Source organism: Cavia porcellus, unplaced genomic scaffold, assembly GCF_034190915.1.
Source record: "Cavia porcellus strain 051 isolate PalLab524CR breed Dunkin Hartley unplaced genomic scaffold, mCavPor4.1 scaffold_19, whole genome shotgun sequence".
NCBI classification, from domain to species: Eukaryota; Metazoa; Chordata; class Mammalia; order Rodentia; family Caviidae; genus Cavia; species Cavia porcellus.
Window position 1 is genome coordinate 49,482,785 of NW_026947502.1, and position 23,641 is coordinate 49,506,425.

The following is a 23,641-nucleotide window of genomic DNA, read 5'->3' on the forward strand; positions in this document are numbered from 1 at the left end:
GAAGTGGGGATGCTTCTCTGGTGAACCACATGGTATATTGACAAGCCCCGCTTGGATTTGAAATGCTCTGTGCACAGGAGCTGTGCTGTAGCTACATATACACACACACACACACACACTGTGAGCTCACCACCACACCTAGAAGAGAAAGGCAGGAGACACTGCTATGACCAGCTTTAGGGAAGACAGTAGATGTCCAGGCAGGAGGCGCTGGCCCAGGATCACTAAGCCTTGAGTCTGGACTCCGATTCCTCTTACCTCCAGTCCCTCCTTTGGGACTTCTTGGTCCCAGTCCTGACTATTAATCCTGGCTTTACGAAGAAACCAAAAACCCGAGAGGGATGAGGGCCAAAGAACAACCAGGCAGAGGGTGAGAAGATATCACTCGTAGCTCTGGAATCCATGGACTCAGGATCTATAAGGATGCTGTTCTGCCCCCTTGGTGGTTTTGGAAAGTGATATGACCTCAGTGAGGTCACCTGCGGAAAAGAGAAAACTGTCCATTCCACCCAGCATTCCTAAGGTAAAGCGCAGGCTTCATTACAAACCCACTGAGTACTGCTCCTACACCAAGATCCATGCTCTAACCCTTTCTATCTTGCTTTGTTTTTTTCCTCTGAAAAATCCTGCACGAGTTTTTATCACTTCTACTTTTCAGTGAGGAGGCTGAGGCTCAGAGTGGCTACTGTAAATTGTCAAAGGCTCGTGGCAGATGGCTAAGCTACCTGCCTTCATGGGGGATTAGGAAAATACTCCGCTCCCTGTCCTATAAAGAAGCAGAAACTCAAAGTAGCCCAGACAGAGGATGGAGAAGGGCACTAGCCAGGCAAAGCTTTTAGGTTGCTGTTTTTAAAATCTTTTCTGGGAAAACTCATTCCCAGAGACGGGAAAAAATCTTCCTTCAGAACAGGAGATTTAGAGTAGTCATGAATGTTGAGTTCATCAGCTTCCCAGGTCACCCAGCCGATGGCCACTCATCCTCAAAACCATGTCAAGAAGCCTTCCCAGCCCAGCCCAGCCCAGCCCAGCCTGCTGTGAGGTAGACCAAGGTACAAGGGACATCATCTCTACTGAAGACATAGATGCTTGGGAGGTATGAACAGCAGGGGAGAGGAGGTGCCCAATGAGGTGGGTTAAACTGTGGCCCCAAGGAAACATGTTCAAGTCCCCATCACCCTGGTATCTGCAAACATGATCTTACTTGGAAACAGTCTTTGAAGATGCAATTAAGGATCTGGATGTGAGATCAAACCAGTTTAAGGGGGACTCTAAATCCAGCAATAATTGTTCTTGTAAGAGGAAGGACAGGGCAATTTGAAACACACAGAGGACAACAAAAGGGAAAAGGGAGGAAGCACTACTTCCTTGTAGTACCAGCCCCTCCAGGGTGGGGGCAGTGCTCACACTATCTCTGGGACCTCCTCTTGCATAGGATGAGGATGTGTACAAAGTGGGGACCATGGCCTCCTGCCAAGTCACCTAGTTAAACCTCTACATGTCTCAAGTTGACAGTGGGTCAACCATTTTGACCTGCTGGATGCCAAGAACTGAACTCAGCATATGTGACAGCAGAGACCCCGTGGGGCTCCTGAACATGCCAACCCTAACTGTGAAACCACAACACAAGAGTATTGTGAACTTTATTGACCCCAAAACCTGCCTGAGACAGGATTTGAGTGTACAGCAGGGAAGAAAGAGATGCCCATGTGGTAACAGCGGTGCTCAGTGAAGCAGGATACCTGAGAAGTGGACTGAACACTCTCAGCTTGTACAGGGGCTCAGGAGTCACTCCAGCAGGAACCCACAGCTTCAGAGTGCCCAGGCAGTGACCTCAGCAGTGTTTCTTCAAAGATTTCTTTCCACGATGGAGAGAAACAAGGCATTTTTGGTTGCTGTGAACTGTCCCACAGGCTGCGGCTGAAATCAGAAGTGGACAATGGCATGTAACGTGAGGTCCCGAGGGAGGAAGGAGACTCTTGGACACAAGGTGGCTAGGCAGTGTGCAGACCACTGTCTGTGGTACCTGCCTGAGTCCATGTTTCCCCAAGCTAGAAACCAGGCAATGGCCCCTGGCCTTTCTTGTACTAGCAAGCAACCTGCAACCTGAGTGCCATAAACACACAGGTGACTCTGAAAAGAGGGACATAAAAGTGGGGGGAGGGTGACCTTACCTGAGGGGGTGCCACACCTGTGAAGAGGCAGTCGGTGCACTGATTCTCTGCCCTCCCGAGGAAGAAGAGAGCTACTCACACCCTTCAGTAGATCCTTGCTGCTCGGACTTCACAGGGACTGTGCTGCAGTTCACAGCTAAGACTGCTGACTGGTCAGAGCCCTGTAGGTCAGAACAAGAAGCAGCCTAAGAGCAGTGAGGATCCTGGGGCTTGGTACAGGCTACTGGCAGGAACAGGTGGGCATCGCTAGGCCGCTCTGTATAGGGGTGCACAGTGGAGGGGGTACTGGTCTAAGAAGGTAGCAGAGACTGTGCCTTGGTGGCAGTTGTCCTAGAGACAGTAAAGAAAAGGAGATTTGTGCATGGAGTCACAGAGGGAGTGAGCAACGGAGGATTAGCAGTGCTGCTCTGGGATCTGTGAAGCCATCTGGGTCTGTAGCAGTCAAATATCTATGAGCAAAAGCATACAGCTGTAAGCAGGGGCCACCAAAAGCCATCAGAATCCTATGGCCGAGAACAGGATGGCAGAGGAGATAATGCCAGGTAGGGATGTGAGTCAGGGAATAGAATCAAGTCTGAGGGGGATCAGAGGACTGACCCCAGGGGCCAGGAACATGAGAATCTGAAGATCTGGGCCGAAGGATGAGAGAAGGGCAGAAGCAAAACATAAATGCCTTTGCCTCACAATGCTCAGGTTCGCTGGCCCCAGTGCCTCCCTCCCTCCTGCTTCTTCCATCCTTTTGTCCCCTCCCCGGGCCCTCCCTGTAGAATATCATTATTGCTGCTTCATTGTGAGAACTTTGAGTGACATTGTCCCCTGGTACCATGCTCTCTTTGCAGGGGCGATGGGGAAGAGTCACTTGGCAGCCACCTCCCTTTGTCAAGCTGCGTGATAAAGGGAACAGGCTCCGCGGCTCTGCAAGGCAGCTTATGGGGTTCAGGAAAAAGCACAGCTGGCCCTGGGGGCAAGCACCCTGCAGCCGTCTGGGAGACCCACTGGGAGTGGGCGGCCTGGGTTCCACCAGACAGAGCACATATCTTGTGGTGACAGTGAGATGGGATCCAGAGAGACCACGACACCGCTGAACATGTGAGCTCAGCAGCAGGATTCCAGTGGCCTTCAGTGGCCCCAACTCACAGCTGCATGCATTTGTCCATAAATATATGACTGCTATAGACGCAGATGACTTCACAGCACACTGACCCTCTGGCCCAGAGTAAATCATCATGTTGCTTAACACTGGTCACCAGAGAAGGAAACAACAGAGGATGAAATGTAAAAGTATATTTTTATACCCTGCAGGCAAGTTGAAACCAAGGTAGAATAAAAGAAACATAACTCCTGTGTATAACAAAACCAAACAAATTAAAGCAATAAATCTAGGACAGTGACAAAAGACAACTTCATAAGACTTTTGAGCAGAGGTTCCCTTTGGACAAAGAGACCCTACACACTGCACAGCACACACACACACACACACACACACACACACACACACACACACACACCAGTATATACTACACAGACCCTACTATGACCAGGGTTCTGAAAATCTTCATGAGAATTAGGGGAGTTGGAGGGTTGCTTTTGATTTTGATAATGTGTCTCACTTTTCTTCACTGAGCAATGCATGAGTGAATTTCTGATCTGTCAAATGGCTATAGTATGACAGTACCAGGCAGAAAATAGCTTTAAAACTCTATTGGAAAAGTATAAATCCTCTGTAAACACCAGGAGTTTTCATCCAATCACCATAATCATTTTTAGCAAATTGAAATCTGATAATAGCAATAATCATAACATAACAAAAATCTATTAATAATTATTCATCATTTCCTGTAGGGACTAAACAATCAGGTAAAGATCATGAGTTGGATTCGTCAAGATCAGTGTCACCAGGCACAGTTGTTCAAGTCGAGTGCTGTGCCGCTCTAAGGATGTCACTTACATCTGCCATACAGTTCAGCCTGCTCTATTGTCAGGGGACAGTGAGAGGTTAAAGGAAGGGTCCCCATTTTCATAGTCTCAGAAAGGCATTGTTTGGGTTAGTGGAGGGGTCAGTAAGGAGTTAAGTTTCATTCCATCGAACTCCAAGGTAAAATAAATCAAAGCCTTTCCTGTGTCATCTCTTTCCCTGGAGTTCTCTCCCCAAGCTGTCCCCAAGCAGGGCTGACCTGTGCAGCAATCCAGATCGCATGGACTGGAAGAAGAGTCTGGGTCTCCCTGCTCATAGGAGGCTGGCGGGAAAGCACAGAAGTAGTTGTGTTGGTATTGTAGTCAGGGGTTGTACACAGAGAACAATTCAGATCAGGACATGGAGTATGTAATATTTTTATAATGGTCACCGGAAGTTAACACAGGAGAATGCAGGAAATCTATCCGCAACACTAACGACATAGATTATTTAGTCAAGAGTCTAAACCTCATGGCAATGTCCCACATGGGTCCAGATAAAAACCCAGAGCTCAGAACAACGCCTCCACGAGTCCAACTGGAAGTCCAGAGCCCACAAGAAGGACTCACGCCAGTCTCTTTTACAGATTCATGCCGGGAAGACCCAAGGGTCAGAGGTGGAAGCCAGAAAGTCCATGCCAGCAGGATGAAGGAGCTGTGCTAGTGGGATGAGGGTTCTACACTGGAGCCCAGAAGTCACACTCACAACAAAAAGCTGGGCTGTCCTGAAAGGAACCACAGCTGTCCTCAGTGACACGGAGGCCCCGAGCTCCTCCGACGACAAGCACAGTCGAGTACGAGCTAGGAAGCAGTGTGACGAGTTCATCCTGGAGACCAGGCAGCACATGTCTTCCCCTCCGGAGCCAGGAAGCAATGCTCGATGTGAAGACCAAAGCTTCTCCAGGAGAACCAACAGCTCAAACAGCAACTCGTAGGAGAACCAACAATGCCTCCATAACGCTTCAATCCCTCTCAACATCGCCCTTCTTCTCCACCTATTTATCCTGGCAACCCTCCTCAGGTGGAGCATCTTCTCTCAATGCATGCTGATGTAATCCAGCTGGCGTTAAGTTGACCACAAGTTATCAAACCATAACAGTTGGGGTCCTTAGTCCATAGCAGAGAAGGAAGATGAGGTACATTGTGTCCTGGGCAAGGGTAGAGAGCTGAAATCACTCAACAAACCTTGTGCCCTTATGTGTGTTGGTGTGTGTGTGTGTGTGTGTGTGTGTGTGTGTGTGTATGTGTGTGTGTTTCAGACTCACAGAGGAGGCACCTAGTGGATAGTTAGATACCAGGGATAAAGAGGGTACTAGCAGAACATGAGAGGAGGCCAGGGTGCTTCTGAATCCATTATGCCAGCCTGGCTTCCCTGGAGGAGAGCTGTCTCTGTGTTTAAATCTCCCAGGTTCAAATCCTAGCCCCACCACCTACCAACCACAGGGCCTCAGCAGTTATAGCTCTGTAACTTAGGTTCCCTCTCTGACAGGTGGAGATGATAGTTGTTACCTCTTGGGTCAGCGAGAGGCTTCCTTCTCTGTACTCATCACCAGACCGCAGTGCCCCTTTACCTGCCCATACACTGTCCAAGTAGACCTGCCCTGGGCACCAGTACCAGAAGAGACAGGGCCCAAAGGAACACTTGTCAGCCAAGATGGACTGTGGCACTATAGGAATCATGTTGAGCCCTCAGATAGGTTTGTTTAGACAAGTTGAGGAGCTGAGAGCTGTTAATTCCTGAGCACTGTATAGCTGGACCCACCAGGGCAGAGTGGGATCCAGCTGCTTCCATGAGCTCCAGTCCAGACATGGGTTTACAAGGAAAACAATTTAATGCAGGACACATAATTTATAGGATTATTTTATAATAGCCATTCAGAGAGTCAAACACAAAAAGTGCAGGAAATCTGTCCAAACACTAAAGACCCCAAAGAATCCAGCTGGGGCCCTGGATTCCATGGCAATGTCCCATGCAAGTCTGTTTCACAGATTTGCACTGGGAAGGCCCAAAGGTCTGCAGTAGAAGCTAGAAAGTCTGTGCCAGTGGGATGAAGGATTTGTGCCATCAGAGTGAGGGATCTGCACTGGAGCCAGGAAGTGAGGCTCAGAGTAAGGACCAGAGCTCCCCCACAAAGTACCATAGCCATTCTCAGTGACACGGAGGACCTGAGCTCCTCCCATGACAGCTGAGTCCATATCAGGAAAGAAGCTCAGTAAGCTCCTCCAGGGGAACTAACAGCAATAGGAGAAGCAACACCGCATTTCTTCTTCAGTTTACCTTTTTATGCTGCTGGCAGCAGTCTTCAGGTGGGCCCTCCAATCAGAACCATGCTGATTCAGTTCAGCTGGGCATCAAGTTGACCACCAGTTGTCAATGCACCGGACACCCCCAATTCTCCTTCCATGCCTGGTGCTTTCGGCAAATCCCTCAGCCTCACCGAGTCCAGCTTCTCCACATTAATGGTCACAGGGCACCCTGAGGCTGTCACGACTTCCTGCTGTTTCTTCCTTCCTTGAGTGCTTGGCACGCATCGCTTCAATTTCCCAATTTGGAAGCACCTGTTATACAGCAGATTCTAACATATATTTAGGGTGAGGCGTGATCATTGCCTTCCACATTGCAGTACTGGGGGAAACCAACTATACACAACTAACATCGTATAGTTATCAAAAACTAATGATTGCTTACATTTTTAGCAATGCATTGCAATAAAACACACACTGCTATTCACACTAACAAGATTCCCATCTGCAACACTTCAAACACGCATCCTACTATTCTTGCCACTTTCTGCAGCAGTTCTGGAAATTCTGTCACAAGTGTCTTTAGTTCCATTTGCTCTGCTGAATTAATTCAAGAAATGTTTACTTTAATGGACATTTTGACTCTGGGGAAGAGCCAAAAGTCACAGAGTGCCAGAGAGCTGGATAAGGTGGGTGGGAACATACCATAACTTATGGCATTCACTCTTTTTGTCACAGCTTATAAAGACACTCAGGAAAGAGGTCTTCAAGCACAGCTTCAAAAAGTGACAAGAGAGATAAAAGAAGTGTGCTTGAACTGAGGGGGATGTTTTGAGGACTAAAGGTAATATGTCTTTTACCATAATAAATTTGTGAATTTAAATATTTACCATATATTTTGATCAGGTTTTGTATAACAATTTGTCAGTTTCTGTCCTAGTTGTTTTATAATAAGCTACCCTAGAGAACTCCGCAGCTTATGCCAGTCAGTACCAGCTCTTAGGCTTGGGCTCTGTGGGGCACCCATGGGGTACCAGGGCTATCCAGGGCATGGCTGGGATGGAACCCAAGGTGAGGGTTGGTTCCTAGCTAGCTTCACTTATCTGTCATCTCTCTCATTGCCTGAAGCAAGCACTACTACTCAAGAGCGTGAGTCAGCAAGCAAGCATAGTTCAGGTGTCCACACAGGGCTCCTGTATGAGCATTCCAAAAACCTAAGAAATTCACAGGGCCAAGCCCAGATTCCAAGCACATGGTCTGTACCCACTTCACTCACTAAGCCTGGATAGAGGCATAAACATAGAATGTGGATGTGCCAAGGTTGTCCCATCTTGAGGGGAATATAGGCTTTAATTCTGGAAATGATAGAGGTCTGGAAGCAGAGGAATGAAGTGGATTCTGGAAGACGACAGCAGTAAGAGTGTGAAGGATGAATTCAAGGACAGAGAGGCTGGGAGCAAAAGCTGTACCAAACACCCCCTAGGTGCTCCTAGCCAGGTCTCCTGTGAACCTGAGAACCAGATGGACACCCTCCCTAGTGCTGCAAGCCTGTCCCAAGTGTTTTCCTCTAAATAGAAGTAACTCCTCAAGGTCACTTGATAGCCTTGGTAAAGTAGGTCATGAGGCTGAAATGACTTTTCTGAGACTCCATAAGGAAAATCAGAGGATCACCAGGATGAGTGTTTCATTACTCATCAGCATGGGTTTCTCCAGCTCCTGATGAAGCCGCACTGCAGATGCGAATTATTAGTTGCCATTTGAGAAGTCTTAATTATCTGGATCCACTGGAAACCATGTTGGTTATTTGAAACCAAGAGGTCAATATCTGTGATCAATGCTGGGCCATTAAGACACTATGCACTCAATACACGCAGCCTGTTCCCCACAAAGTGCCTGTGATCCCCAAGGAGCTGTCATTTTCTGAAAGAAGAGAAAACTCTTAAGGTGGACAGTATGGTCACTCATAAGGCTGCCTGTTCAACCACAGCTGTCAGGTGGACACAACATTAGATTAGGTCTTTTATCTCCCGTAATTGGAAAGTTCATGCCTTTTACCCCTATTGGAAACCTAAGTTTATCTCCAAAGTGTGCGACCTGAGGCGGTCTCACTGTCTCTACAGAGCCTTGTGTGATTGCAGAGAACCCCAATGGGAGGAGGAGAGTCAGACTCTTCTCTTGACACTGTCCATGCCCTGTTGGGAGGCTCCAGTAAGTGGTGGCACAGTTAGATTCCCTCTTGGAGGTCCTATTATGAGTCATGCAGAGCATCACCAACCATGTCTCTCCAGTGGTCTCCTCCATCTCAGTAGGGAACACCCTACTGTGGCTCAGGCCAAACATCTGTGAGTCCTTGAATGATTTACAATCCTTGTTTTTCCAGAAATGTTCACCCACCCACACCCACTCCCCTCAAGAGTCCTGTGGGCTCCACCTCCAAAATGGACCACAGCTGCTGCTCCTCTCGGCCTATATCCTACCTGTCCAGGATCCCACTGTCTCTTCCCTGGAAGACAAAGTCAGCTCCTATTCTGCCCCTCCATGCTGCAGAGCATGCCCTGCACCACAGCCAAAGCCACCATCGCTAATGTAAGCTAAAGGAGGTGTCACATGTTTGTGTCTCCCCAAGAGATGTCTTGTAGTCCCACCCCCAGTACCTGTCAGTGCGACCAGGCTTGGAAATAAGGACTCTGTCGCTGTATTAATAAAGATGAGGGCAGAAGAAACCACTCAAGGAGAAAACCTCGAGAAGACACTAGCACAGATTGACTGACAGGCAGCCAGGACTGTTGGCAAAGAACAGAAGCTGGAAAGGGCAGAAGCTCTTCACCCCTAGAACATTCAGAAGGAGCTTGACCCCATGCAAAGCACCCTGATTTAGATTTCTGGCCCAGTCCCCTGTATGAATGAATTCCTATGATTTTAAGCTACCTGGCGATTTTTTATAGCAGCCCTAGAGACTAACACTAGAGCACTTTGTAGGGGAAAAGGCTAGCATTGCCATGGAAGGCACCAAGGCCAGTATAGCCTAGGACAGAGCTTGCACAGATGGCTTACTCTGTCAGAATGCCAGAGAAGTAGGCATTTCAGCACTGTGGTCTTCTCCAAAATCCACAGCCTCAATCTGAACATGAAGAAACAGTAGACCAGCCCAAGTTGTGGACCATTCTGCAAAACCCCTGGCCACTACCCTTGCAAAGCATCAGATCATAAAAAGCAAGACAAGACCCAGAAGCCAACAGGGGATGCATGGGGACTCACATATGTGGGGGCCCAGTGGGCTCCAGAGGCTGGGGAAGGACACAAGTGGACAAGTTGGTGAGCTCTGAGTTGTCTATAACTTGTTTAGAAGGGTTGAATCAGTGTTAAGTTTGATAAATAGACCATGATTATGTAAGTTGCTAACATGAGAGGGGAGGCTAAGGAGGAGGAATGGAAACTCTCTGTACTATCTTTGCAACCTCTCTGTAAACGTAAAATTATTTCCAAATAAGTTTTCAAAGACAAAGGCTTCTCTTGCACTTGGAATAAAACCTAAATTCACCAACCCACCCTGCTGAGCCACTGTGTCTACTCTACCCCTACCTCTGCCTCTGATGGTCCCCATGGTCACTCCCGAGGCCATGCAGAACTCCTGCTCTCCAAGCTGTCGGGCCAGATCCCACACAAGGACCCCTACACTGCCCACATCTTCTGTCCTGAATGTTAATCTGCTTACTTTTGAAGAACAGATGGCATTCTGTTACTCACTTTAAATGTCTTCTACTATATCAGCCCATTTTTCATTCCTTTAGCACAATTCCGAAAGCTGGGTAGTGTATGAAGAAAATAAGGTTTTTTTAGCTCACAGTTTGGAGGTTAAAGAGCAGAGTTGTTGATATCTGCTTGACTGCAGAGGACACACTTCGTTGCAGATTTAGTCAGCTTTCCCACTGCTGGGATAAAATATCTGACACCCACAGTTTAAAGGAGGAGACGTTTAACTTGATTCACAATTTGGAGGGTTCACTTTGTGATTTGTGGCAGGGGCAGAAGTGGCACAGGACAAGGGCATGGTGGAGGAAAGCTGCCACTTCATGGCAGTCAGGAAGCAAATAGAGAAGAAAGGAGCCGCAGACAAGAATGTGCCCTTCCATGGCACTGTCCTAGTGACCACCTCCAGCCAGTCCTCACCTTCCTTCCCACAGCACATTCAGTTATGAACCCTCGCGATCTGATCACCTCTCAAAAGCTCCATCTCTGAACACTTGGGGGAACTTTTTAGGTCTAACCCATCACATGGAAAATGTCACCATGATAGGACTGTGGGGGAGTAGGAGTGGTCACACCATGAGCCAGGAACCCGGGGCAGGAAGGGCCAATCTCACTCTTCCATGACAATTTAACCTCACAAGAACTAACCAGGGTTCCACAAGAATATCTTAGTCCCTTCCAGGGGCTTCACCCGCAATGACCTAACTACTCTTCACTTCTTGCCTTCACTACACCGGAGACCAAGCTTGCAACTCATGGGTCCTTTGGGAACACCCACAAACATATGGAAAGCACAACGCTTAACCTTCCTCATTCGCTCTGTTATTCTCTTTCCCCTCAACCTATTGTAACTTTCTGGGTCATAAAAATTACTGACTCTAAGCTTGCTTACTTATCAACTATTTATCCCTAGAAACATCAATTTTATATTATCTGCCTAAAGCATATCTGCTTCATCCTGAGAAAGCAAAGTCCTTGCCACACAGCAAAAGGCCAAGAGAAAGTTATCAAATGAGGAAGCACATGTGTGATGCTGGGAATTTACAGACTCTCTGAGATTGTCTTCTCATCTGCAAGGACATGCAACCAATATGGCTGACTTCAAGAACTGTTTTATGGTACACTGGCTCAGAATATGGGAAACCGAACTCAGGGTCTGGCACATCCTTGGTCTGTGTCTTCCACCAGTCCAGTCAGGAATCAGGTAACCATGGACTATAAGTGTACTAGTGACCTCAGAGCAAAACAGCAGCCCAGCAGCTAGGATTCAAACAAGCCAAAGCTCTTTAGGAAGGCTTAGAACTTCCCAGAAGCAGAGAGACAGACAGACAGATAAGGTAGTGTCATAGAAGAAATCCCCAGAGAAGTACCAAGGCGCCAGAATGTAGGAGACCCACACAGGAAGTTGGAGCTACAAAAAGCAAGAGCTAACAGTAGGTTAAGAGTCACCACTCACAATGTGGACACTGGGGTTCCCGCTATCATACCTTCATTCCAGAGTTCAGAAAGAAGGATAGAGAAGGTGAGAGGAAAGTCTCAGCTTGGGCAAAATAAGCAGGAGGACTTCAGAAAACCTATCCAGCAATTTGCAGTTAGAGCTCATTAGTTGACACAACTGCATGTGACCATGCCCAGTCATGGGGTGGCTGGGAAATGGACTCTTCAACAGGTCACTGTGAAGAAGTAGGGATTTTTCTCCTTTGCTGAGGCAAGAAGGGGACAATTGATGTGAGTAAGTGACAAGTAGGATCTGTCTCAGGTGGCTTCTGTCAAGGTAGCTCTTGTCTGGTGCTATCCTACTCCTGGTGAGCTTTTGGTCAAAGGTGACCCAGGTTCTAGGTGGAAGGAGGTTATGCACCAGAACTGGACAGGGCCAAGCAGGGCAGGTAACCAGCACACTAGTCCAGTGCCAAAGAAGGTCCATGTATCTGCTCTGATTGGGGCCCCAATGGGGCCCCAAAAGGGCTGGGCTGCATCTGAGGGAAGGGACAGGAAAGTGTGGCAGCAGCGTGATGCTAGCCAGGGAGGCTTATTTGCAAAGGAGAACAGGAAGAAAACACTGGGCTGTAGAGAGGGTTTGTGGGACTGAGTCCCAAATTTAGACTGTGGGTTGGGGATGGGTAGTCCAGGCCCCATATGGAGGATGTGGGTCTCGTCAGGGGCTAGATGACGCCTGTCCCCCGCCTAGTGCAGGGCTGGGGTAACCCAAGTCCAGTGAGCCCTAGACTAAGGTTCAGAAAACAGCACTGGTTTACACTCCATCATCCTTAACCAAATAGAAGTCTCTTCATTGTAAAATAAGCTCTGATGAGTGAGGTACACGCCACTCAATCCACATTTTTTAGGAAAGCTGAGCTTCAAAACTCTGGATATTTTAAGATGCTTCACTTTTCACCATGAGGATCACTGAGTCCTGCTGGGTGATGTCCTCCATGTTCTGTGACACAGTCTCCTCCTGCATCCCTGAAGTTGTACCCCAAAGCTCTGGTCCTTTCACAGCTCTGCCTCTGTCTGGTCCTCATCTTGGTCCCTACACTGTTCCTGTTCCCATCGGGGTCTCTACCTCTTCTCCTTTGCTAGGTGATCCTCCCCCAGTGGGCTGGGATTAGGGAGTGACAACTCTAAAATTACTATTATTGGTAACCTCTGGAACTTGTTAGAAATTCTGAACCTCAGGCTTCAAGCTAGCCCCTATCACTGTCCTAGTGATTCCGTTACATTAGGGTTTTTGGGAGATGGTCCTGGCATACCCCAACCAGGCCACATATCCCAGTCTTAAGTTAATGAAAGGCACACACTGTGTGCAGCCCTGCATCTGCCTCTTCCATCTACTCAGCCCAGAGCCTCCGCTCCAGACATGCTGAGCTGCTTCCCGAGGTGCTGGTCTCCATCTCTAGGCCTTTCACTCACTGTTCATTCCGCTGCCTTTAATTCATTCCTTTGATACCCTGGACTCAGTAAGGGGGCTTCCTTCTCATAGAGCTTGGAGTGTTCAATGGGAAGACAGTAAGGAGGGAAGGAAGGCCCAGGACACAGCCGACTCATCATGCAAATTAATTACACCCATGCTGCCACCGCAAAACTGCTCTGGGTGGTGAGAGCACAGAAAATGGTCCCTGACCTAGAACACAGCTCTGCCCAGGGGGCATAGAGGAAGGCAGGAAGGGTGCCCCAGCCAGGCAGAGGAGGCACATGGGCAAGACTGTGACAGCTAAAGTGCAGCTCTCAGAGTAGCCAGCAGCCTGATGGTCACCTGGTGGGGCCTACAAGGCCACAATAAGGAATCCAGGCCAGCAGAGCATTTGCTACAACGAGGCCCCAGGTTCAGTCTTCCCATCTCTGAAATGACCAGACTAAGCTTTCTAAAGTGCTTACCCCAGGAAAACCCCAAGGCTCTTTATTCATAGAGGAGGTACTAAGTGTCCTGGGAGTATCCCTGAGTCTTCCTAAGGTGCCTGCAAAACAGCTGCCATTGCTGCCTGTCACTTGGGTGAAAATATGGCCATATGTTTGAAATTGATTTACCACCGGAGAAAGGGGCATTCATCCAGCCGCAAGTTCTCTCTGCTGGGACCAGAGGAGGTAAATTTCCACTAGCTGGCAGCAGCTCTGATTCAGCATGAAATATGGTGCTTGTGATCGTGTGTGTGTGTGTGTGTGTGTGTGTGTGTGTGTGTGTGTGTGTGTTTTAATAAAGGGAACTCTCTCTCTGACTCTTAATTGATAATCACATTTTCCCATCTAAAAACCAGAGCAGATGATGAGATCATAAAAACATGAAGCGATGAAATGCCTTCTCCCTGTCCTTATTGACACTTGGAAGCACAGAGCTAATTGAGTGAGCCTTTTTGCCTGTAGTCAGGACGATCCAGTTTTGAACACCAAAAGAAAAATTAACTCAACCAGAATAATTTATTAAACACCTATTAAACGCAAAGTGATTTTCTAAGAATGAGGAATAATAACAATAGCCATTAGTAGTAGTAGCAGTGTTGCCACTGTAATTTACTGGATGCTTACCGTACATGGAGCACTTTATATCGCTATCTTCTCTACATTTTGAGCACTCTGTAAGGCAGGCTACTCTTTTCCCTGTGGTACCAGTGATGACCCATGTGCTCAGGGGGAGCAAGTGGCTCATGCATGGTTGCACAGCCAGATCGAAACTCTGTTTTCTACTATGTGACAAAGAAAACATAGATCTCAAGGTTGGCACATGTCCTCCTGTTCTAAGGCAGGGTACATGTGTGCCGTTGCTTATGCCTCTAGACACAGTGAGAAGAAACCTTTTAACCTCAGTTGGACCATTTTGTACCCACTGATCCTCTACTACTGTGGATTTCTGGGAGGATTAGATAGAGCTGCTGTTCCAAATCTGTTCTGTCTTCTCATGACGGTCAATTTCATTTGTCACATTGACCAGGCTAAGGGAGGCACAGAGCTGGTGATATTCTCTGAAGAATGTCTGGGAATGTATCTGTGAAACAGAATAACAGCAGAGTTAGAAGACTGGGTAAAGAAGATCACCTTGTAACAAGCCTGGTGGCAGAGTTTGTCCAGGAGACTTTTCACCCAGCCACCCCGACCTTCATCATAGGAAACTTCCACACACCCACTGTACCAGTGATGGGAGAACAGCTACCTCACTGCCTATCTCTCCCCTCATCCAGGGAGGTGGATGGGAACCAACAACCTAACCTATCCAATGGGAACCAGAGTTAATTGAGGTCACTGAGGTGGACCTTAGTATACTATGGCTGGTCTTTTCATAACAGGATGTAGATTCCAACATGCACAAAAGGAAGAAGTCATGAAAAGATGACAGAGAGGAGAGATGCATCTATAAACCGAGAAATGTCAAAGATTGCCAGCTGCCACCAGGATCCAGCGAGAGGCAAGCAAGGGACAATAAAGAAAACTAATGAGGTCAGTGTGTGTTTCACCTAGTCTAGGGCTGCAGGCAATTTGAAGTGTATGATACATTTCCTTCTACCCCTGGCCTTCAGCCCAGGATGTCCAGCAGCTAATGGTTTCCCTCATAGAGGGGAAACACTTCTCTCCCACCTGGAAAGCAGGATTGGAAATGGGCTTAGAGAGTCTTAAGTATTGTCCTCAGCCTCAACCCAGGATATCATAACAAATCACCATGGGCTGAGTGAATTAAACAACAAAAGTTTATTTCAGACAGTTCTGAAAACTGCCAGTGTGAGATCGGAGAGCCAGCAAGTGAAGTCCTGTAAGGGCTCTCTGCTTGGTTTGCAGATGGCTTTGTTGTGGCCTCATATAGTGGACACCAGAGAGAGGGAAGCAGGCTGTCTCCTGCCTCTTGTGTGCTCCTCTTGTTACGAAGGTCACTTTTATGACTTAGTCATTTCCCAAAAGCACCATCTATTTTTGTTTGTTTTTGTTTTTGTTTTATTTAAAGAAAGACTAAACAAAATAGAAATTGGGTAAAAATAATACATACTTTCAAAGAAAAATAAACAGTAAGAAATCACTAGTTGATGATTACATATTGTTCTGTTACAAATAGTTGTTCAAGATACAAAAGTGAAACATACAAAGTAGGGATTCAAATAGCAAGACTGCAAATGGTTCTGTTCAACTATCCAATAAAAACTTAGTAATATTGTTATCAATCCTATATACTTAAACATATATGCAGTTATCCATATCTTCATTTATGTTGAGATTAAACAAACTATAGGAGGCTAAACTTACTCTGAGCAAAGAATAATAGTATTGCTGGATTTCACACCATGACACTACAGGATCAACACTGGGTACTGTAGTGTCTCTTTTTCTTCAAAGTAATTGTTCATTTCATCATGTGTTTTAAGAGCATTTCTCATAAACTGTTTATAGGTTCTACGCATGCATAAGTCTTTTTTTTATTTTAAAGAGGGTAAGATTAAACAGAACAAAACAGATCATATGGAAACAGTTTTAAGAAACGGATTTCAAAGCAAGTCCACTGAAGATCTTCACTATCTGTGTTATTGTCTCTAGTTTTCTTCCAAATAGTTGTCCCCATCTTCACACACATTGAATACATACTGAACATTATAGAACTAATCTAATCATAACAGGATGATGAAGGCTTTTTAGGTCTTCAAGACCTGACATTGGGGAAGTCAATAATGACTGTCATAAATGTCTCTCATTCTCTTCGAAGTAGCTGTCCCTATCTTTACATATGCTGAAATTGAATATAAGAGACTAGACTAATGTTATTCTGAATGGCGAATAATAGTATTGCTAGATTTTATATCACAATGCTACAGAATTAGCACTGGGTATCTTAGAATCTCTTCTTCTTCAGAGTATCTGTTCATTACATCATGCATTATATAATCTGTTCCTGTAAACTGTTTAGAAATTCTCCCCATGTGTGAATCTCTACATGTATATCTATCCTTTCTGTCTTATAGAGAAAAACAGATCAAAACAAGACAACAAACAAATTCCTAGAAAAACATGACATGAAAAAGACATAAAACCACAATATTAGGTGATCTACAGTAGTTACTATGCTTTCTCTTGTTATTTTCAATAGAATTGTCCACATCATCAGACATAATATAATTGAATATAGCATTACCTATCTATTTTAATAAAAACATAAATTCGGAGACATTGTAGGACTTAAAAAGCAGTTAATAATCTGGAATTGGTATCTTATTACATCTTGTCATCTTCAGAGTAGTTGCCTGTACTCTTAGACTTGCTACTATCAAGCATACCAAGTTTGAACAAAATCAGTCAAGGCAAAACAGAGGTCAAACAAACCAGCTTCAAATAAGATCAGTCATGGTAATACAATGTAAGTAATACAGGGATTCAGTTTAAATTAACAGGAAATTAAGGATAGGTACCCTGGTATAGCCTGCTATTTTGGGGATAGCTGTCTGTGCCCTCAAATCTAGTGTGAGTAGACAGACTGGAACAAAATAAAATCAAACTAAACAGAGCAATAAGACTATTGTTGCTTTTAAATCCTGATACACTACTAACAATGTCCTCTGCCTTCCTTTTTTAGGCAATTCCTCACTTTTCCCTTTCTCAGGATGCTTTGTATATCTTGGGTCCCACTAGCTCCTTTAGTTTTTAGATTAGGGAGTCAATCCGTTATCTACCTGAGTGGTGCTGAACCTTTTTACCCCTGAGCTTGATCTTGAGCTGTATTCCTTTACTTACTAAAGCCACAAGGTTTTCCTTCCTTCTAGCTGTGTAGTTCTACACTGCACAAAAGTGTCATCACTTTCCAACCTATCTACAGCTGCTGTACAATTTGTCCTTATTTCTCTCTGGTTCCCTGTTACATAGAGCATTGTTTTCTCATCTTTGACTTTCAGTTTATTAACCCTCTTTCAGGTTGAGTATATTTCCTATTCAGAGCATCATGATGGATCCTGCCTCCTAATCTGCTTTGCCTGTGTTTCTTTTTGTTAGTGTATCAAGGCTCTCTATATTAGAGATTATAGCCCACCTTCTCTGCCTCATCTTCGCTATTCTATTTTTCTGCTACTATTTGTCCACTTTTCTCATTCATTTCACTGTCTGCCCCATTCATTGAGGTCTCTCTGCCACTGTTGCTAGAGTCCTGGTCTCTCTCTCTCTCTCTCTCTCTCTCTCTCTCTCTCTCTCTCTCTCATCCTTCAGTATTTTTATAGGGTTGGGTTGGTGGCCATAAACTCCCACCGTTCCTCCTTGTGTTGGAAACATCTTATTTCTCAATTAATTTTGAGAGAGAGTTTTTCAGGGTACATCAATCTGGGTTGGAGGTTATTTTCTTTCAGGACTTGGACTATTTCCCCCAGGCTCTTCTTGATTTGATAGTTTGTGTTGATAAGCCTGTCATTATTTTGAAGATTTTTCCTTTGTAGGTGGTTTGCTTCTTTTCTCTGACTGCTTTTAATATTCTGCTCTTGTGGTAGATTTCTGGGATCTTGATTATTATATGTCTAGGTGTAGATCTGTTTTGGCTGTAGTTGGTTGGTGTTATGTATGTCTCATTTATCTTGATATCATTTCTTTTTCCTATGCTTGGGAAGTTTCCCTTAATTATTTCTGTGAATAGCCTTTGTAATTCATTTGTGGTTACTCTTGCTTCTTTGCTCACGCTTTTTGTTCGTGAGTTATAGATCCTCTTGCCATCTTCTAACCTTTGAATTGTTACTTCCTGGTTCCTTGTTATTTTTAAGAGGTCTTTTCTTTCATGATCACACATCATAAATCTCTCTTCAAGTTTCAAAAGGCTAACTTTAGTTTCTGTCAACGCATTTTACCAGTTTTCAATGGAGTTTTTAATTTCCTGGTAATCTCTTTGGATCTGTTTCATGTGTTCTATATTTCGTTTATATTCTTCACCAAACGTTTCTCTTCCTTTTCTGTGTTCCTCAATTCTTCCATCTGTGTCTTCTTGAGAGGGGCTTAGCAATTCTTTTATAAATCTTTTTATATCTTACTTCACTTGGATTAGAATTTGAGTTTTTAGTTCGTCTAAGTGGTCACAAAAGTATTTATTTATGTCCACTGATGTTGTGTCCAATACTGCATGATTACTGCACTGGTTTACTCCTGTATTTACTTCTCCTGGACGCATTTCCCCAGGGTCAGCAGCTGGAGATTTTTTCTTGTTTCTTTATCTTGTCATATTACTGGTTTCTTTCGGACAGGTTTGTGGTAGAGGTCTCAGGCCCTCTCCATATTGCTTATGGTTCTTCCATGCTGGCTGGGGTTTTGCTGCCCTCTCCAGTTTGCTGTTATCTGAGGTGCATGTAGGGACTGTGGGCTATCTGTGCTTCTCTGAGCAGTCAACTGGCAAGTGCCTTTAGCAACTGAGGCTGTGCTGTGGCTGATGTCACAGGGTTGGGACAGTTTCATCCCTGGCTATTGGGTCCCAACCAGGGGCGTGACTCAGCCCAAAGTGATCCCACCAATCCTCTCTGGGCCAGGGGCAGCTGACTGATGCCACCACGGTGTCAGGCTCTGCCCCACTCCAAGATGTCTTCCAACCGGCCTCACCCGCTACAGGACCCAATTTCCAGCACTCACTGAGAATGAATGCAGCTCTCCACCTAGGCTCCACTCCACACTGGGCCACGTCCTCCCACCAACGGCCCAGAAATCACCAACTCCAGTTATTAGCAGCCATGGCTTCAGCATGACCTTGAGTCATCTGACTCCATGGTGCGCCCAGCACAGTGCAAGACGGGTCTCAATGAGCACGTCCAGCTCCAGCCCTCCGCCGGTGTTTTTCTTCCTCTTCCTATTTTTCCTTTTCTTTCAGTTTCCTCCTGGGGTCATGAGAATCCCTCTCCACTTATCTGGCCCTCTCCATATTGTCAAATTCCAGCATCTGAGCTGTTTTTCCCAGAGAGGATCTCTACCCAGCTACCTAGCAAGCCACCATCTTTTGTCTCCCTCCCCTCTCCAAAGCACCATCTCTAAACATCATCATAAGAGGGACTTAGGGTTTCAGCATAAACCTGGGAGCACACAGGTATTCAATCTGTCCCAAACCAGGCACCGTGAGACAGCCCCACTGAACCCCATGCTCTACAACTCACTCCGCTATGGTGTGCCAAAGCCAGGGCATCTCTTGGAGACATGGTCAGGGTTCTTCTACCCGATAGGGTAGTCGTTCTCTGCCATGGTCAGCTTGGGAGGAATGTGCAACAGCAAACAGGGATGCTGTCCACTGGGGCAATAAGTGGAGAGAAACTAAGGCAGCCCTGCCACTGCCACTGTCGCTGCTCCTCCCTCTGAAACTTCTCTATCAGAGACCACATTCAGCCACCAAGGACAACACATGTCTGTCTCTGCCGAGCCTGGATATAAAATCAGCACAGTGACAGTTACCAGCTCTAGCAGATGCCAGGGTTGAAGATGTGCTTTAGGACATCCCTGGAGGGAGGAAAGGCCCATAGATGGGGGGGGGGTGGAAGAAGGAAGCAGGACAAGGCCAACTGATGGTGGAATTAATAGCAACTATCACCTACTGGGAGACTTGCTGCACAGTAAGAATGATGTTAAGTGTGCAAAGAGAGTGCAGAGTTTAATCTTCAAGCAATCCAGAACTTCCAGCATCCCAGGGACTCGGAGTACACAACAGAGTGGTCATCCTAGAGAAAGGAGACAGTGTGTGACCAGCAGAAAGATTGGTGTGGTTGGAAGTGTTAGATGTTCAGAAATGCTCTGGGGAATGCTGGGGAATGTGGGGAGGGGTCAGGGCATCGGTGGCTGTGTTACACTGGATTGGGTGGTTTCGTAAAATGCATGATGGAACCACAGTGTACATGAGAGGGAAGTGTTTCAGGTAGATGGGCTGCTGGAAAAGAGTGGTAATCCCAATCTACAAATGATAGAGCTGAGACTCAAAGAAGTCAAGGTCACGTTTCCTATGTCTCACGACTCCTATGTCTCACATTTCCCATTTCTCATTTTTTCTATGTCTCAGGATGCCTATGTCTCACAATTCCTGTGTCACAATTCCTGTGTCTCATAATTCTATCTCTTTGGCAGAATTGTTTACTAAAAAAAGGGAATGCTGCAGTTTCATTCCAAAATACCACATCGAAGCCTCCAAGATCTAAAAATCTATAACTCAACTTTAGTGCCCACTGTATTATAGAATGATGTTATACATGGCAGAAGACTTGTTCCAGCCCACTTCTGGGACTCACTGTCTGTGCTTTTGGGGTCATAAAGCATCTTGGTTGCCTCCTCCCAAAGGGCAGAGTAGAGGCTGGGAGCGAATGGTGTTGGCATCATGAGCCATCCACACAGCAAGACAAACATGGAAGCCTGAAAGTGTATGATGGTCTTTTTTCTACAGAAGAAGTCACGCTGAATTATCAGACGTGAGAACACGTCTATAGCACATAGCATTACCGAGGTCCACAGTGCGTGCTCAGCAGCCATTGGTTCCTGTCCCTGAGTGGTCTTCTAAAGCTCCTGGGATTGGTGAGATCAGAACACAGAATTTAGTTTCTGTATCCCACCTTCACCACAGCTTACCATGCCCCCATCCACTGCTAGGATTACGGAAGAGAGGTGGGGAGGGAGGGAGGGAGGGAGGGAGAGAAAGAAAGAGAAAGAGTCAGACACACAGAGTGACAGAAAGAGGGAACCCAGCCCCTGGCTGCTCTCCTCTGTGGAGAGCCCACAAGGATGGCACAAAGCCATCCATCATGGAAGAAATTAGGACACTGAAGTAGGGAATTGGAAATGAAGTTGAGACTGACAAGAAAGTAGATGAAGTATGAAAAGATTCTTTTTTATGCATTTATACATGAGAACATCAGAAATATCACATCTGAGAGAGGCCACATTTCCATTTGCTCAAGTAACTGCAGAGCTGAAAGTCAAGGACAGAAGGTCACGACAGCATTAATGATGTGGCACCAAAGTGCACCTTCAGGCACACGCACACCGGAGTACAAACGCACACGTACACACAGAGCATGGCCTCACCTTTAGGTTACTCTTCAGCCCTCTGGCTCTTTGCTCCCTCTCCACAATGCAGCCTCAGTGGGGCTCACAGAGGGTGCTTCCAACACACAGGTCTGGCGGATCATCTCAAGCTCCAGGATAGTTGTTAGCTTGCACTGTCCTAAGGACCTACAAAGCCTCCTTTCTGTGGGATCTGACCTTAGCCTTCTCCCTTGCTTTTTTTCTGTTTCTTTCTGCCTGGAGTTCAGGCTCTATAGGTGCTGATGGGCACCAAATTATTTCCTCATACCTCTGGGACTTAACCCACGTAGTCTGTCCTTTACTCCCATAGCAAACATGTATAGTGTCTTCTGTCTACTTGCCCACATTCAGTAACTGTGTATAGGAAAGATTAGACACACGCCAAGTTTTGGAAAGAAGCTGAGCCTAAAACAGAGGACAAATACATGAGGGAGTTGTGACTGAAAAATATGAGGTTCTGAGTTTAGTCTCTGGTCCTTTCCAGGAGAGGCAATAAGAAGGGCATAGTAAGACAGGCCTGTCTCTTCTTGATCAAGCTGGTCCCACAGAGAGGCCATGCTCTCTCTCATGCAAGGATCTCAGCAGAAGGTGTCACAGAGAGACAGCCTGAGTGGACAGGAAACCTGGGCTGAGTCCAGGAGCAGCGAGACGAGACAAGATGAACCCAGCAGTGCAGCCCCAGAGACCAGGGCTTAGTCCCCCACTCCTGAAGAATGTAAGCACCTGCTGTCCTGTTCCTCTGACTCTTCCTTCACCTGTCATGGAGACGTTGCAGGCCTGGGGCCAGGAGCCAAGGCTCCCATCCCATCCTGGACTTGCTGGTCTTTGCTGTGGGACCCTGGGAGAGCCTTGCAGCTCTCTGGGATCAGCTTGGTCCAGAACAGAAGCATCTTCCTGCTTTGCCAATGAGCATCACCTGTACAATCCTACAGTGGGTAGCAGTTGGTACCACCCAACTGTGGGCCTGTCTGCTCCCTGCAGTGACCTGAAACAACCCTTTCTGTTTCTCCCACTATGGATCCCTTTAGGTTTTTCCTTTTTGACTGGTACATATTTTGCTTGGCTTCACACCTAGTGCACAATGTGATTCCCTGTGGGTACCATCAGTATCACTTGGAGCTTGATAGAAATTCAGGGTCTTAGGCCCCACTCAGGCCTCCCGACTCTGAATTCTCCTTGTGGTAAAAACCCTGGGATCCATGTATACCCAGACATTTGAGAGACTTCCAAGTGTTAGGGTTACTCAAAAACTGTCACCCCATAAACTCTTCCTGCTCCCTGAGAGGTGGCTAGTGTGCAAGCTGCTACCACCTCTTTTAAGCTGATGAAATATCCACCAAGACCGTGGAGCAGGGACTTGGCTCTGGGCCTCCCCCTGACTCCCATGGCCTGGCCCACCTTCACTTGCCCTTCCTTCTCACAAGTTCAGAAAGCTCCACTGTGGATGCATCCATGTCCCAATCCACCTTCCCAAAGCCCCTGAGAAAAGAAACTGATTACTAAGGGTCACCTGGTCCCCACTTTGTACAAGGTCACTAGGGGAACCAGAGGAGATATTAAGAGGCCAGCAAGGAAATAATTGCCAGGCTGAGAGGCTCGATAATTACCCGGTGACTAAGTTTGCAGAGGGCTAGAGCTATGGAGGTTGGCTAATTGATGTTTGTGACGGGGACTAAGAAACAGTATTACTACTTGTAGCAATGATTTCAGGTGTTGCTGGGCCCCAGAGGGAAGGGCAAACTCTGCTCCCAGCAAGGGGATCTTGGAAGACACGATTTCCTATCCCAGCCTGTGGTGACACAGTGGCCTTCAGCTCTTCTCAGCCCTCCACACTGCACTGGCTGGGAAGCCTGGGAAAATTCTCCTTTCTTCAGAGCCTGTCTCTTCTTCTATAGCATGTGACACAGATATCAGGTCTTTGCCATTTTTAAGTGATTTGTTTTGGTTATTTTTATGTGAGATCTTTATATATTTTGGTCATCATAGCACTATTCAGTAGCCAAGATATGGAAACAACCTAGGTTTCGCTTGGCAGGTAAGTGGAT

The 23,641-nt window shown here is 46.4% G+C and overlaps 1 long non-coding RNA gene across 1 annotated transcript; it reads right to left on the bottom strand.

Moving 5' to 3' along the window:
* Positions 1-1,641: 1,641 nt before the first annotated feature.
* LOC134471725 (uncharacterized) lies at positions 1,642-5,112 on the bottom strand. The gene is made up of 3 exons (XR_010041315.1): positions 4,831-5,112; positions 2,172-2,332; positions 1,642-1,917 (listed from the first exon to the last, which is right to left on the bottom strand). It is a non-coding gene; the product is annotated as an uncharacterized LOC134471725 (long non-coding RNA).
* Positions 5,113-23,641: the final 18,529 nt, after the last annotated feature.